General features: G+C 39.2%; 1 protein-coding gene across 1 annotated transcript in view; it reads right to left on the bottom strand.

The window, feature by feature from the left end:
* The window catches only part of LOC124142445 (multiple epidermal growth factor-like domains protein 10), an 81,875-nt gene that overhangs the window by 65,293 nt on the left and 3,554 nt on the right, over positions 1-13,028 (bottom strand). The gene's annotated exons all lie outside the window — the stretch shown is intronic.

Genomic DNA, 13,028 nt, shown 5'->3' with positions numbered 1-13,028 from the left:
GCAGTGAGGTGCTCCCACAATTCTCCAAACTGATCAGGCTGGGGAGTTAAAGGGCATGGTGAATTCACTCTGTGACAAACTTGGAATCAGACAGATTTTTTTTCAAGCCTACCGTCCACAGTCTCAAGAAAAGGTTAGTAATTGTTTTCAATAATACCTGGTGTCTATTTCGAGCAAAACTGCATGTTGCATATGAGTCTTTAAGGCTATCGTAAACTGCATTAAATTCATTGTCAAGGGGCACAGTAGTGTTATATCTGTAAATAGGAGCAACAAAACCCGTTCCATATTAATCCCATCAACACTGTATATTCTTACTCAACGCTTGCTTGACAACGGCATAAAGATCTATACCGAATCGTCGCTTCATGAAAATATAAAGAAGTTGTCATCCATACAATATCTAGCCCATTTTAACATTTATTTGGTTTTGATTTGATATAAATAATGTTATTTCGCTCATCATTATTATCTCGTATATTCGTAATCATAATTTCACCGTCTGTATGCTTGTTATCATTTTATTGTAAATACCGAAACACCAATTATTAATTGAAAATCTAGATTATATGCGTTGGCGCACACGCACGGACATTTGACTTGTGATAATAAATCAGACAGTATACTGACGTTACGTGGTTAAATTAAACAAATTATATACACGAAAACGTCTTTTTTTCCACTTACCTGTGGGTGCGGGCAATTAGATGTACAAGTCCGTCAGTTTTACGGCGCCGCTTATTATAGATTGGATTTTAAACTAATCTCAAATAACACACACGATTCGGCATCTTAGAAAAGTAATACCTTTTGCCCTACCTGCATATCCTCGTGCTTTGACTATAATTGTTCAGGGCAAAACTATATTATATTCTATGTCGCGTATTTGCAATTATGTATTATTATGCACAATTTAAGACAGTTAAATTTCAAGATATTTTTCAGGTGTAGGGGCATGGAAATGTTTTTTCAGTGACTACTGCATGTTATCAACACAGTATCACTGGGCCTCATGGTCACCCAGATATATAATTAGTTTTCGGGATTTGCTCTGCTCCACAAACAAGCTTCTGTTCCAATAATTAGTATGCACATTCTCGTTAGAAATAAGAGAAAGCTAAAGGGGATGATACCCGTTGTGGTCTTTGGCAAGTAACCCTGCTCTGGAGTATTTGTTTGTTTTATTTGTTGCTTGTTTGTTGTTTATCATCATGATAGTAAATCACATTTCAAACCAGTGAACCGATTTTTAACTGGATCTGAATGCAATGGGTGAATATTGCTAATTATAAGAGATGTGTCCCCGTATTATTTCTCATGGCCCCTCAACCAGAAGTGAGAAAACCCCTTTAAAATCTACAGTTGATAGAATGTTAAGATTTCTTCTTGGCTTACGATAATAAATCACATTTCAAACCAGTGTGCAGAATCTGAATGCAAGGGGTGAATATTGCTAATTTTAAGAGATGTTTTACCATAATATTTCTAATCTATCCTCAACCAGAAGTGTGATAACCCCTTTAAAATCTACAGTTGATAGAATGTTAAGATTTCTTTTTGGCTTACGATAATAAATCACATTTCAAACAAGTGAGCAGAATCTGAATGCAAGCTTAAGGGGTGAATATTGCTAATTTTAAGAGATGTTTTACCATAATATTTCTCATCTCTCCTCAATCAACAGTGTGATAACCCCTTTAAAATCTACAGTCGATAGATAGCTAAGACTGTTTCTAGGATTATGATAGTAAATCACATTTCAAACCAGTAAGTAGAATCTGAATGCAATGGTTGAATATTGCTAATTTTAAGAGATGTTTTACTATGTTATTACTCATGTTCCCGTGACCAAAAGTGGCATAAATGTAATGCTTTCAAGAATGAATGGAATCTTGAGAGTGTTTGTTTGCTGATGATTGTCATTCACAGTTTAACCTGTGAGACACATGTACTTTGAATATGAAACTACATAGTTTAAAAAAGCTTCGCCCCTCCACAACTGTAATAATTGATCATGAGTGATCGATTGCCTGGACGGAAACCACAGAAAAATTGCAAAAAGTAAAGGTATAACCATTTACCTTACAAATCTTCTCTTAGAAACTTCAGCCACTTGGCCATCAACTGTCCGGATCAGACGACCACCTTGATCAAGTTGAGAAGAGGGATAACTCTTACTGTTGCTTTGTCCAGCAACTGAATGTTTTTGATTTGTCTCTCAGTCAATTCGTGTCCCACGCCCGATGATGACACCACATTATTTGCGTTGACAAGGATGTGCATATCGAAGTTCTTGTCAATTTTAACTCTTTGAAATGTTGGATGTTTACAACTTTACACATGCTAATACCATGCAAAAGATGTAAAATAGTTGATAAAAATGAAACCTTGACTATTGAATTTCAATCTGTTGATTATTTGTTTCAAACTCTCACTGTTAACATGTTCTGCTGTGACAACACCAAACAATTCAAAGACCTTCCTGTACGTCTGTATTTGTGCGTGCGGATACTTGTGTGAGATCGAAATGTCGCCACGTTTATGTCCTTTGCGGTTACATATGAATATGACCAGAAACATTCTCAATATAATGAATACTGGCTGTCCTTTATCGTGCTGTTGTGTGAAGCCATACTGAAGTGACAAGTTGACTCTCTATATACAACAGTGGTATTAGTAGTTGTAGCTGTAGTTCTCATAGTTCTAGACATCAACTATTTGTTGTAGTAATAGCTGTAGTGGTATGTGTTGTGGTTGTCATGGCTGTTGATTATTAGCTTGTTGTGTGGTAGATGGCGTTGTTGTTGTTGTTATAATAAAAGTGTTAGTGAGTGTTGTAATTAGGGCCAGTTGTAATGGTCCTGTGAATACCCAGGCTTGGGGGTGTACCAGTTCATCAAACGAAATTAACAAGTGTCGTTTCTTTAAATTTCCAAGCGAAAAGGCCAATTGAGCGAGGAGGGACGTTTGGATACAGCGGAGACCATATAACGATATATGATCTCTCGATACAGATGTCAGCGTGGAGAAAAGAAATGAAAACCGACTGGGCATGCCCAGGGGCATCTGTCTTTGAGTGAGATCCAGGCAATATGAAAAAAACTTGGTTACGAAAATAACTTTTGCATTCATCGTTTAACATAATCCATGACTGACTACCATCGTACAACAATTTCAAAGGAACACGCAAATGCGTCAGATTACATGCTAAGGCAATACATTTAGGACAGTTTTTCCTAAGATACATTCACATATTCAGTCCATGGTCTTGCATACTTGGAATCCTTGCATGTGTTCAGGAAAGGTTTCTCTTATTTTATTCAAAACATGCGAGATGAACGATTTTTAGGACGTCTTTGGTAAACAAGACTTGAAGTTGAGAATTTTCTGCCTGAACAGTATCAGTAAGACCTGAAATTAATTGAATTCTCATTTAAAAATGTATATAAAACAGGTTGGTACTCACAACCACGTACATGATATACATCTTTTTAATAACAAAATAGGATTTCCGATACATATAAAGACGCATACGCCATTGATTTAATTATTTGTAAAACAAAGCATGTACATGTATTTGACTTGGTTTTGAATATCCGATAAATGTCAATGTGAAAAAAGTGTTGTGTGTCAGTTTGATTGGATATTTGTTTATTAGCTATCATTAATGATCTGAGGCGGATCCAGGCTTTTTTAAACGAATTGTTTTTACCCTCAGTCGATGGGGAGGGGGTAGTTTTTACTTTTTTTTAGTGGGTGTGTTTAATCCTCGGATTCCGCATCTGGATCAACCACGGGATGATTCTTCAAATTCTGTGCCTAAATCTAGAATTAGTTATTGTATGACAAAAAGCTGTTTCAGGTTAGACAAGTGTGCATATTTGGAAAAATTATAATGTGAAAGATAATTTTGAGAGTAATATTGTCAGTTCTATTTAATTTATTTGTTGTTAAACTTGTCGATGTTTATTTCATTCTCTGTTTGTATATCTAGTATAGGGTAGTCCATGTTATAATGATGGATGTTTTTGGAGAAGACAAGTAAAGTGTATCTTATAAGCTTAATGCCTGCCACGAATATATTTCTATTTATCAATGAAGTACACATCATTACAACTATTTAAACGACAGTTTTAACTGAACCAACCATCACTAGACAATACAATTAATACGAAACACATTTAGCTGAAGCCCTATGCTACATGTTTGACATAAAGACAAGACAATGAACAATGTTTTGACAATGGAAAGTGTCAACCTACACCTGGCACATTTTACATAAGAATAACTGTCTCACGAACTTGTTTTATTCGAGAAAGACTCATTTTATTAAGACAAGTCCGGTAAATGTTTAATACCAGATTTTGTTCTCTCGTCTAATTACGTGTTGATCTACTTCGCTTTCCTCGCTGCTGTCAAGACTGTTTTGATCACGGGGCTCATATTTATATGGACGAATATGTGTAAGGTCAATGAGCGAAAATCCAACGTTTTCATCGGTGCTGGGTGATGCCATTGCGAACGGTACCTGGCGAACACCAGTAAGCTACCAAACACTATACAGAAACAGTGATTGCTGCAAGTCTACTCTCCACTATGACGTCCGATCTCTGCTCATAAACACCCAGTAGTTTCCGGAATACGGGTAGGTTTTTACAAATTTTGCTGCTTATATTGACTTTAGAAAAATAAATGTTCTTCGAGATCCTAGTTTAAATACGCTTTAAAAATATTTAATTCCATATTTTTACTGTACACCTGTTATCTTAATGTTGACAGAGCTTAGGTTAACAAGTTCAATTGTCTGTTAGTAATGTTTTTTTTAAATACACGTTATTTGCCTTATGTTGGTAATTTTGTAGCCTTTCTAAATATCAGAATTAATTTTTATGATTCAGATGTCATGTATGGTGTCAAAATGGTTATGAAAGCTTCAACTTGTATGTCAATAAGCTACCAGGAATGGTTCAATGCGTTACCAAGTTATTTTCATGCTGACAAGGAAGGATATTTTGCATTATAGAGTATAACTTATGGCAGTTTTTCCTTTAAAACATTCTTTTTTAAAAAGGAATAGGGTTGTGGGTGATTCAAAGGAAATGTTTTTTCATGAATTTCTACTGTATCATTTCTTCATGTAGTTATTACACATTATAAGCAATACTTCAATTACATACGAATTTGCACTTACTAATTAGCGACCTGTTTAAGTTCACCGTTACCGTTTTTTATACGCTGCTATTTAGCTACAATGGCGGACATCGAGTCAGTAGCACTGTCATTGGCGCACTTTGCAAAGCGGAGTTAAGTAAAAAACGCAAAAAGTGCAAGGGATTTTGTTCTTATTAACTGTTTGTTGGTTAAATACGTAGTTGCATGCGACGCATATAATTATCTATGGTGTTTATCCCAGGTCTGGTCGTATCCCTCTTCTCGCGCTACAAGCGTCTACCCCGAGACAACCTTCGTGTGAGGGAACGTCGCCCATAGTGCACACCTATTGCCTCAAAGGACAATCCTACAAGTCACTGTCACCCAGACTGCTTGTCAGCCAGATTCTCCATGGACCTGTTCGGTGGTAATGCTGCCTGGACGCTAGGTCTCATTGCAGGCTTCGTGGCTTTGCTTTATCTGTAAGTGTACTATACTACCATACTACTAAACAGATGTAAAACCGCTAAAATTAAGCAATGGCCGCATTGTTATGTCAAATTAGAAATTTATTTAATTTGTTCATGTATTTTGTAATGATTTGTGTCTATATGTATCATATAGTATATGATGATAGGTGAAACACGTGCTGGCCATCCAGCCACTATACAGAAAAACCTTTAATAATCCATGGACATTTGTGGACTTCGGAGGTCCTCACAGACGGCGTTCATACGAGGTATGCATTTTTAGCTTCCAGAGTAGGTGTTTGTATTGATTATTTTTTCAATTTTGCTTCGAAAATAAGTTTGCTTTTGAATATGCCTTTACGTTTTTTCAAGGCAAGCGTCATCTGCGAGTATCAGTGTATTAGATGTGCATACTATTATGATAAATACGCCACCATAGCATTGTTCCGAAAGTGACGACACCGCCTCCATCGCACCTAGAATTTCTTTCGCTAATAAGATAAATTTGATTTAACAACTATTTTTAGCCGCGTGATATTTGAATCGTTCAGGGTATTTATTCAAAATAGAATGTGGATACAGAACACGAGTTAATAGAGGATGACCATCTCATATATGTATATGCAAGAAGCGCGGGGATCCTGGTTGTAGATTATTGGCATGAAAACACGCTCCTAACCTGTCTCCTTAAAGTACAAAAATACCGGAAGACCATCAATTACATCAAGTGTAGGGAAGGTGGGACATTTTTTTCATGTGTGTGCTTCGTGTATCCTGTTGACCTGAATCTAGAGGAAACATTGTACAATTGCCTGACGTATTTTCATGATTCATCCAACCAGGTTTTTGTGTACACCAGGATCTGGTATTAAGATATTGATGTATGTACTGCTACATGCGAACCTGACACATCTTTTTTGTTGTTGTTGTTTAACGCCGCACTCAACAATATTCCAGCTATATGACGGCGGTCTGTAAAATAATCGAGTCTGGACCACACATATAGGCTGAACATAGTGCACACCTATTGCCTCAAACGACAATCCTACAAGTCACTGTCACCCAGACTGCTTGTCAGCCAGATTCTCCATGGACCTGTTCGGTGGTAATGCTGCCTTGACGCTAGGTCTCATTGCAGGCTTCGTGGCTTTGCTTCATCTGTAAGTGTACTATTACAAGAAAACATTGATGCAGAGCATCAAAGTTCCCCGCCATATGTGATGCCTCACAAACGCATAATTATGATGTTACTGAAAGGCATGATGGAGCATAATTATATTAACCACAAATAACACAACGCTGTTGTGGAAAAAAATATTGTTTATTTTGAGTATTGGGCAATACAGTTGATACATTTGCATAGGGTAGGTCTATTTAGAAATAGTTCTTGTTTAACGCCGCACTCAGCAGTATTCCAGCCATATGACGGCGGTCTGTAAATAATCCAGTCTGGACCAGATCATCCGGTGATTGACACCAAGAGCATCGAACTACGCAATTGGAATATGATGTTATGCATCGACCAAATCGGCGAGCCTGACTACCCAACCCTGTTCGTTGCCTCTTACGGCATGCATAGGTTGCTAAAGACCTATTCTAACCTGGGTCTTTTTTGAAAAAGTAGATCGAAGGAAATGGAAGCAATTTCTGGCACAAATGTAAACATGTGGAAATAGTATCAAAACTGCCAACAACATTGGCAGATGCACATACTCAAATAATAGATCACATTCTTTTTACACTTGGCATTCGGTTATAATAATGTAAATGAAAATACTAAGGGCTCCATATGGCAAAAAGGTCATACTAGATAAGGTCTTTTCGTCACAACCACAGATGCACATACTCAAAATAGTATCACGTAGTTGGAGAACATTTCAATACCGGGACTAATCAATAACGGAAATTCCTCGTCTCCTGTTTTACGTTTTTTGGTCAGTTTCTTTTTTGTATTTCTTTCTTTCAAAGAATAGTTATTCTGATCATGTTGAGTTACTTGGTTTTTTTCAATGTACTGTTTTTTATCCAGTGTCAGTAACTCTTGTGGAATGTGGTTTACTTGTAACAATGACTGGTTTGAGTTCATATGAAGATGATTGATTGACGCAACACTCAGCAATATCCCAGCTATATGACGGCGTTCTGTAAATAATCGAATCTGGACCAGACAATCCAGAGCTTATATCATGAGCATCGATCCACGCAATTGCGTTCGATGCCATGCATCAACCAAAGCCTGACCATCCGATCCCGTTTGTCGCCTCTTACGACAAGCATAGTCGCCTGATATACTGTTAAGATGTAACATAACAATTCATCCATACTACTAAACAGAAGTAAAACCGCTTGTCCATTCGGATCAATCTGACCCAAACTATTCCGCTGATGAGAGTCAAATAATGCATACGAATCAAAATCCGTAAAAGTTGCAATGGAGACAACATTAAAAGTTACCAAAAGTGACGGGGATATCAATATTGCTTGTTGAAATGATTCTATGAAATTTGTTTTCCCTGCTTCAATATTTGGAGCACCTGTGACGGAGCCATAAAACTGATCTGTTATGTAGACAATATCGCTGCTGGGAACTGATTATGACCTATAAATACCCCTCATAGCCTTCGGTGTTAACTATGTGACTGTTGAGAGCTGTGCCTTCATCCAACAGATTATCGAGGTCAGTGGAACACGGTACAAACGCAAATGCATTTGAGCCATGGGACACAAAATATATGAGTGACCAGAGCTACGGCTGTACATTGAATTCCATTATACGGTTGAAAAATACTACAGCCTTGATGCAAATTCACCGACACACCACTCGGATTTTGCTTTGACTTTGCTACCAAACATTTCACATGTGGCTATGTGCGGTGCACTGATTTAAAAAAAAAACACGGGGGCCGGGGTTAATTCAAAATACGGAATATAACTATTCCAAATATTTCTAGTGAACATGAGCATCCAAACAATCAAAAGTGTTGTATGTAGAATGTAGAATTACATTTAAATTGAGATGTCGTCGTTGTTCATGAATAAGCATATTCAGAACATAATTTTTATTATGCTGTTATTTACGATCTCCGGAGCACAGTTCTTCTTTTGTATACATCGTGAAAATCAGAAAATTAGTCCTTGAGGAAAAAAGGACATCGAAATACACATGAATGGTTTAATAATGTCAGCTAATGACCAGAAACGGTCAGATGCATCAATTAACTACATAAAGACGATTTTGAAGTATCTCTTATTGCTGGAAAAGAATAGCATCAACATTCCACGCACATGATTTGTATGTTTTGTTTCCGTAAATGCGTGGCTTGAAATTTCAAATAAACCAACATGTCGACATACATGCCACAAAATTAACGTTTCCCGTATACTTCCCCGCCTTAAGGGCGGGGAAGAATAACCTTCAACATATGCTTTCCGAGTCTGTTTTGAAAAACCCTATATATACAACGATTTTTAAAGGTGAAACTCACTGTGATACACGACGCGCTTTGTGTATACGGACAATATCATTGGAATGGGAGTTGAATGTTAACATGACGAGTAAAGTGCAAGGGACATAACTCTTGATATACTATAGCCTTGGTCGCATATTAAGTTATAACATGAAATGAGTGAATCTTGCTAAAGTTTGCAATCTATTTTCTATATTAGTTTACTTCTTCTTATCACCTGAATAATTTCTTCTGTCATCTAAGTTTCGACAGGGAAGGTTATGTTAATTATTACGCTAAACGTAGTAGTGTGAGCTGGGTTTTTAAGTTTTATTTCTTTCTTTTATTTTTTATTTGTATGAAATACCTGTTGTGGTCTTTGGCAAGTAACCATGCTCTGGGATTTTTGTTTGTTGCTTGTTTGCTGTTTATCATCATCCCCATGATGCCATGATGATGATGATCATGAATGTACCATGTGCAAGTCCTGTCAAACAATCTCCATGACTTCACCAAACGACAACTAGCAGAAGCAGTTCAAGCCCTCAGTCAACAGAGATCAAGGATACCTCATCCTAATGAATTGATAAACAAAAGAACACTCCAGCTGTCATATCTAATTAAACCCATCAGCACTGTATATTTGAACACCGTCATGGACAGTTGGCTTCTTTCTGTTGTTTTCATAGAGCAACTTTGTTCCAATAATCATTATGAGCATGCTCATTACAAATAAGAAATAACTAAAGGCAATCCAAAACGAAAGAAAAACATGGACAAACGGAGTGAGTGGACATTTTTCAAGATCGCCTCCGTAGTCTAGTGGATGGAACATCACGCCGGATACCGCCTCTATTTTGTTTTTGATAGAGCATCTGCCCGGAGACCACCTCCGTGGTGTAGTGGATGGAGCATCTGCCCGGAGACCGCCCCCATGGTCTGGGATATAAAACATCTGCCCGGAGACCGCCTCCGTGGTCAGGTATATAGCACATCTGCCCGGAGACCACCTCCGTTGTCTGGTATATAGAACATCTGCCCGGAGACCTCCTCCGTTGTCTGGTATATAGAACATTCGCCCGGAGACCGCCTCCGCTGTCTGGTATATAGAACATCTGCCCGGAGACTGCCTCCGTGGTCAGGTATATAGAACATCTGCCCGGAGACCGCCTCCGTTGTCTGGTATATATAACATCTGCCCGGAGACCGCCTCCGTGGTCAGGTATATAGAGCATTTGCCAGGAGACCGCCTCCGTGGTGTAGTGGATGGAACATCTGCCCAGATGCCTCCGCGGTCTAGTGGCTAGAGCGCCTGCCCGGGGACCGCCTCCGTTGTCTAATGGATAAAGTGTCTACCAGGAGAGCGGAAGATCGGTGGTTGGGTCCCCGACCGCATTGTACCAACAGACGTCAAAAGATCGTCCTTTTTGCGGAGTCGACTCATTGTCTGAGAAGGGTAAATTGCGGCATGGTATCTCAGTGGGAACTATTATAAAACCGGTTTTAGTCCCAACTAGTGCAAGCAGCCACACACGCACATGAGTGAACGTCGCTACATAAGTGCAATAATCTTGAATGCGACGTTACACCCCATTTCACCTCACCTCATTTAAGAGGGTCTTGGTGCTCCGATGTTACAAGCCAGTTGTCAGTTAAATCTTGGGCCTTTCGTCAGTTGTCATTTCAGAATCTGAAATGCGCTCCCACGTGAAACGTCACGCGGGAGGATTAAACTGTACAATTTTGTCGGTGTCACCGTTTCGATGAAAGTCATATGTCGTTTGACTGGGACTGGATTTGGAAGCACAAGAAGATTAATCTTTATATTCTTGATAGTTACATAACAAGCAAACGTGGAGCTAAAGCTTCCAGAAAATGGATCATTTGAGAGACATTGCTACTGGCGATTTGAACATAACGCGTATGGAGTTTCAGGAGAAACTCAAGCTGGGATGTTACTTCGTTCAATGTGTTTCATGGAATAGACATCTTACGCCATTTCAATAAGGGATATGAACGAGCTACTTCCCCAGTGTCTACATTCATCAGACTCGCCTCGCTAAATAATAGGGGGTGGGGAGTGCGGTTGCCCCCCCCCCCCCCCCCCCCCCCACACACACACACACACACATACATGTAAGAACTGCCACCTGAGGACCTGAGACAAAACCATGCCAAATGGGGACTTAACTATCTTAAAGCAATTTCTACAATATTTTTTCGTATTTCTAAAAAGGAATAGCTGGGCAATGCATTTATCAGGACTCAGAGTACACACTGGCAACTGAGGACTCAGAGTACACACTGGCAACTGAGGACTCAGAGTACACACTGGCAACTGAGGACTCAGAGTACACGCTGGCAACTGAGGACTCAGAGTACACACTGGCAACTGAGGACTCAGAGTACACACTGGCAACTGAGGACTCAGAGTACACACTGGCAACTGAGGACTCAGAGTACACACTGGCAACTGAGGACTCAGAGTACACACTGGCAACTGAGGACTCAGAGTACACACTGGCAACTGAGGACTCAGAGTACACACTGGCAACTGAGGACTCAGAGTACACAATGTCAGCAGTGTTTTGTGGCCTGAATACCATTTTTTTATGACATATTAGAGCATACCAGACGACTTATCGTCGTCATCATTCTCGTTTTCTTATCATATACTACGTGTATGAGACAACATATAAATAAAGCAGGGCTCCCACACTGACTTTGTTTCGTTGTCTTAATGCCATCTAAACACAGCTCATTTACCGCCTATCGGGATTTTCCCCATTCTATTATCATATACTAGGGCATACCAGACGACTCCTCAATAAACTATGCTTCCGACAATGAAATTTGACTGTTCAGGACTAAATACATCTGAACACGGTGGAATTTGAGCCATTCGGGATTATTTCCATTCTTCTATCATATAATAGGGCATAACAAACGACCCCTGAATAAGCTTGGCCTCCGACACTGTCATTTGTCTTTTTTTAAGACTAAATACACAAAAAAACTGCCCATTCAGGAAAAGTCGGAGGTATTCCCGTTCTCTTAACATATACTAGGGCGCATCAGACGACTCCTGAATAGACCAGGGCTCCGATATTGTCATTTGACTGTTTCATTGTCTGAATGCCATCTAAACACAGGTCATTTACCGCCTGTCGGGATTTCTCCCTTCTATTATCATATACTAGGGCATACCAGACGACTCCTGGATAAACTAGGCCTCCGACATTGACATTTGTTTGTGTTTTCAGGACTTGTTACATCTAAACACAGCCAACTTACAGCCAGTCGGGATTTTTCCCGTTCTTGTAACATACACTACAGAATGCCAGACGATTCCTGAATAAACGAGGGACTACCACACTGCAGTGTGCTGTACTTTGTGTGGCCGATATACCGTCTAAACACAGGTGTGTTTGGATATAATGTAAATCACCTAACATTATAAGATTCCCTTACCACATTCGTACTATCGGGTCTCAAACATTTCATTCAAGTCATGGATCTGGACTCAGTTGCAACTGGGACTTGGAAAACACACCTTCAACAGAGGATTTGAGGAGTAAACTCAGGTTCATAAACCTTCCAAATAAGTGTGGTTTTACGCAGCTTTTAGCAATATTCCAGCAATATCACGGCGGGGGACAACGGAAAATGGATTTCACAAATTGTACCCATGCCATTTGGGGAAACGAACCCGGGCCTTAGACGTGACGGACCAACGATTTAACCACCAGGCTACCCCACCGCTCCCACCTTCCAAGTGAGAACATGGAATACACACATGCAACTGAGGACTTGAGGTTGACACTCAAGTTTGTTTGTCATACAACTCCTTACGCAGCTTTTAGCAATATTCCAGCAATATCACGGCATGGAAGAGCATGGGATATCTTACTACTGCTTTAAGAAATATATTCACTTGGTATAAACCTAAAATATCATAAAT

Source organism: Haliotis rufescens, unplaced genomic scaffold (assembly GCF_023055435.1).
Source record: "Haliotis rufescens isolate VD_foot unplaced genomic scaffold, xgHalRufe1.0.p SCAF_1, whole genome shotgun sequence".
In the NCBI taxonomy this organism is placed as follows: Eukaryota; Metazoa; Mollusca; class Gastropoda; order Lepetellida; family Haliotidae; genus Haliotis; species Haliotis rufescens.
The sequence above is the reverse complement of the archived record's forward strand: the minus strand, read 5'-3'. Positions and strand labels throughout refer to the sequence as shown.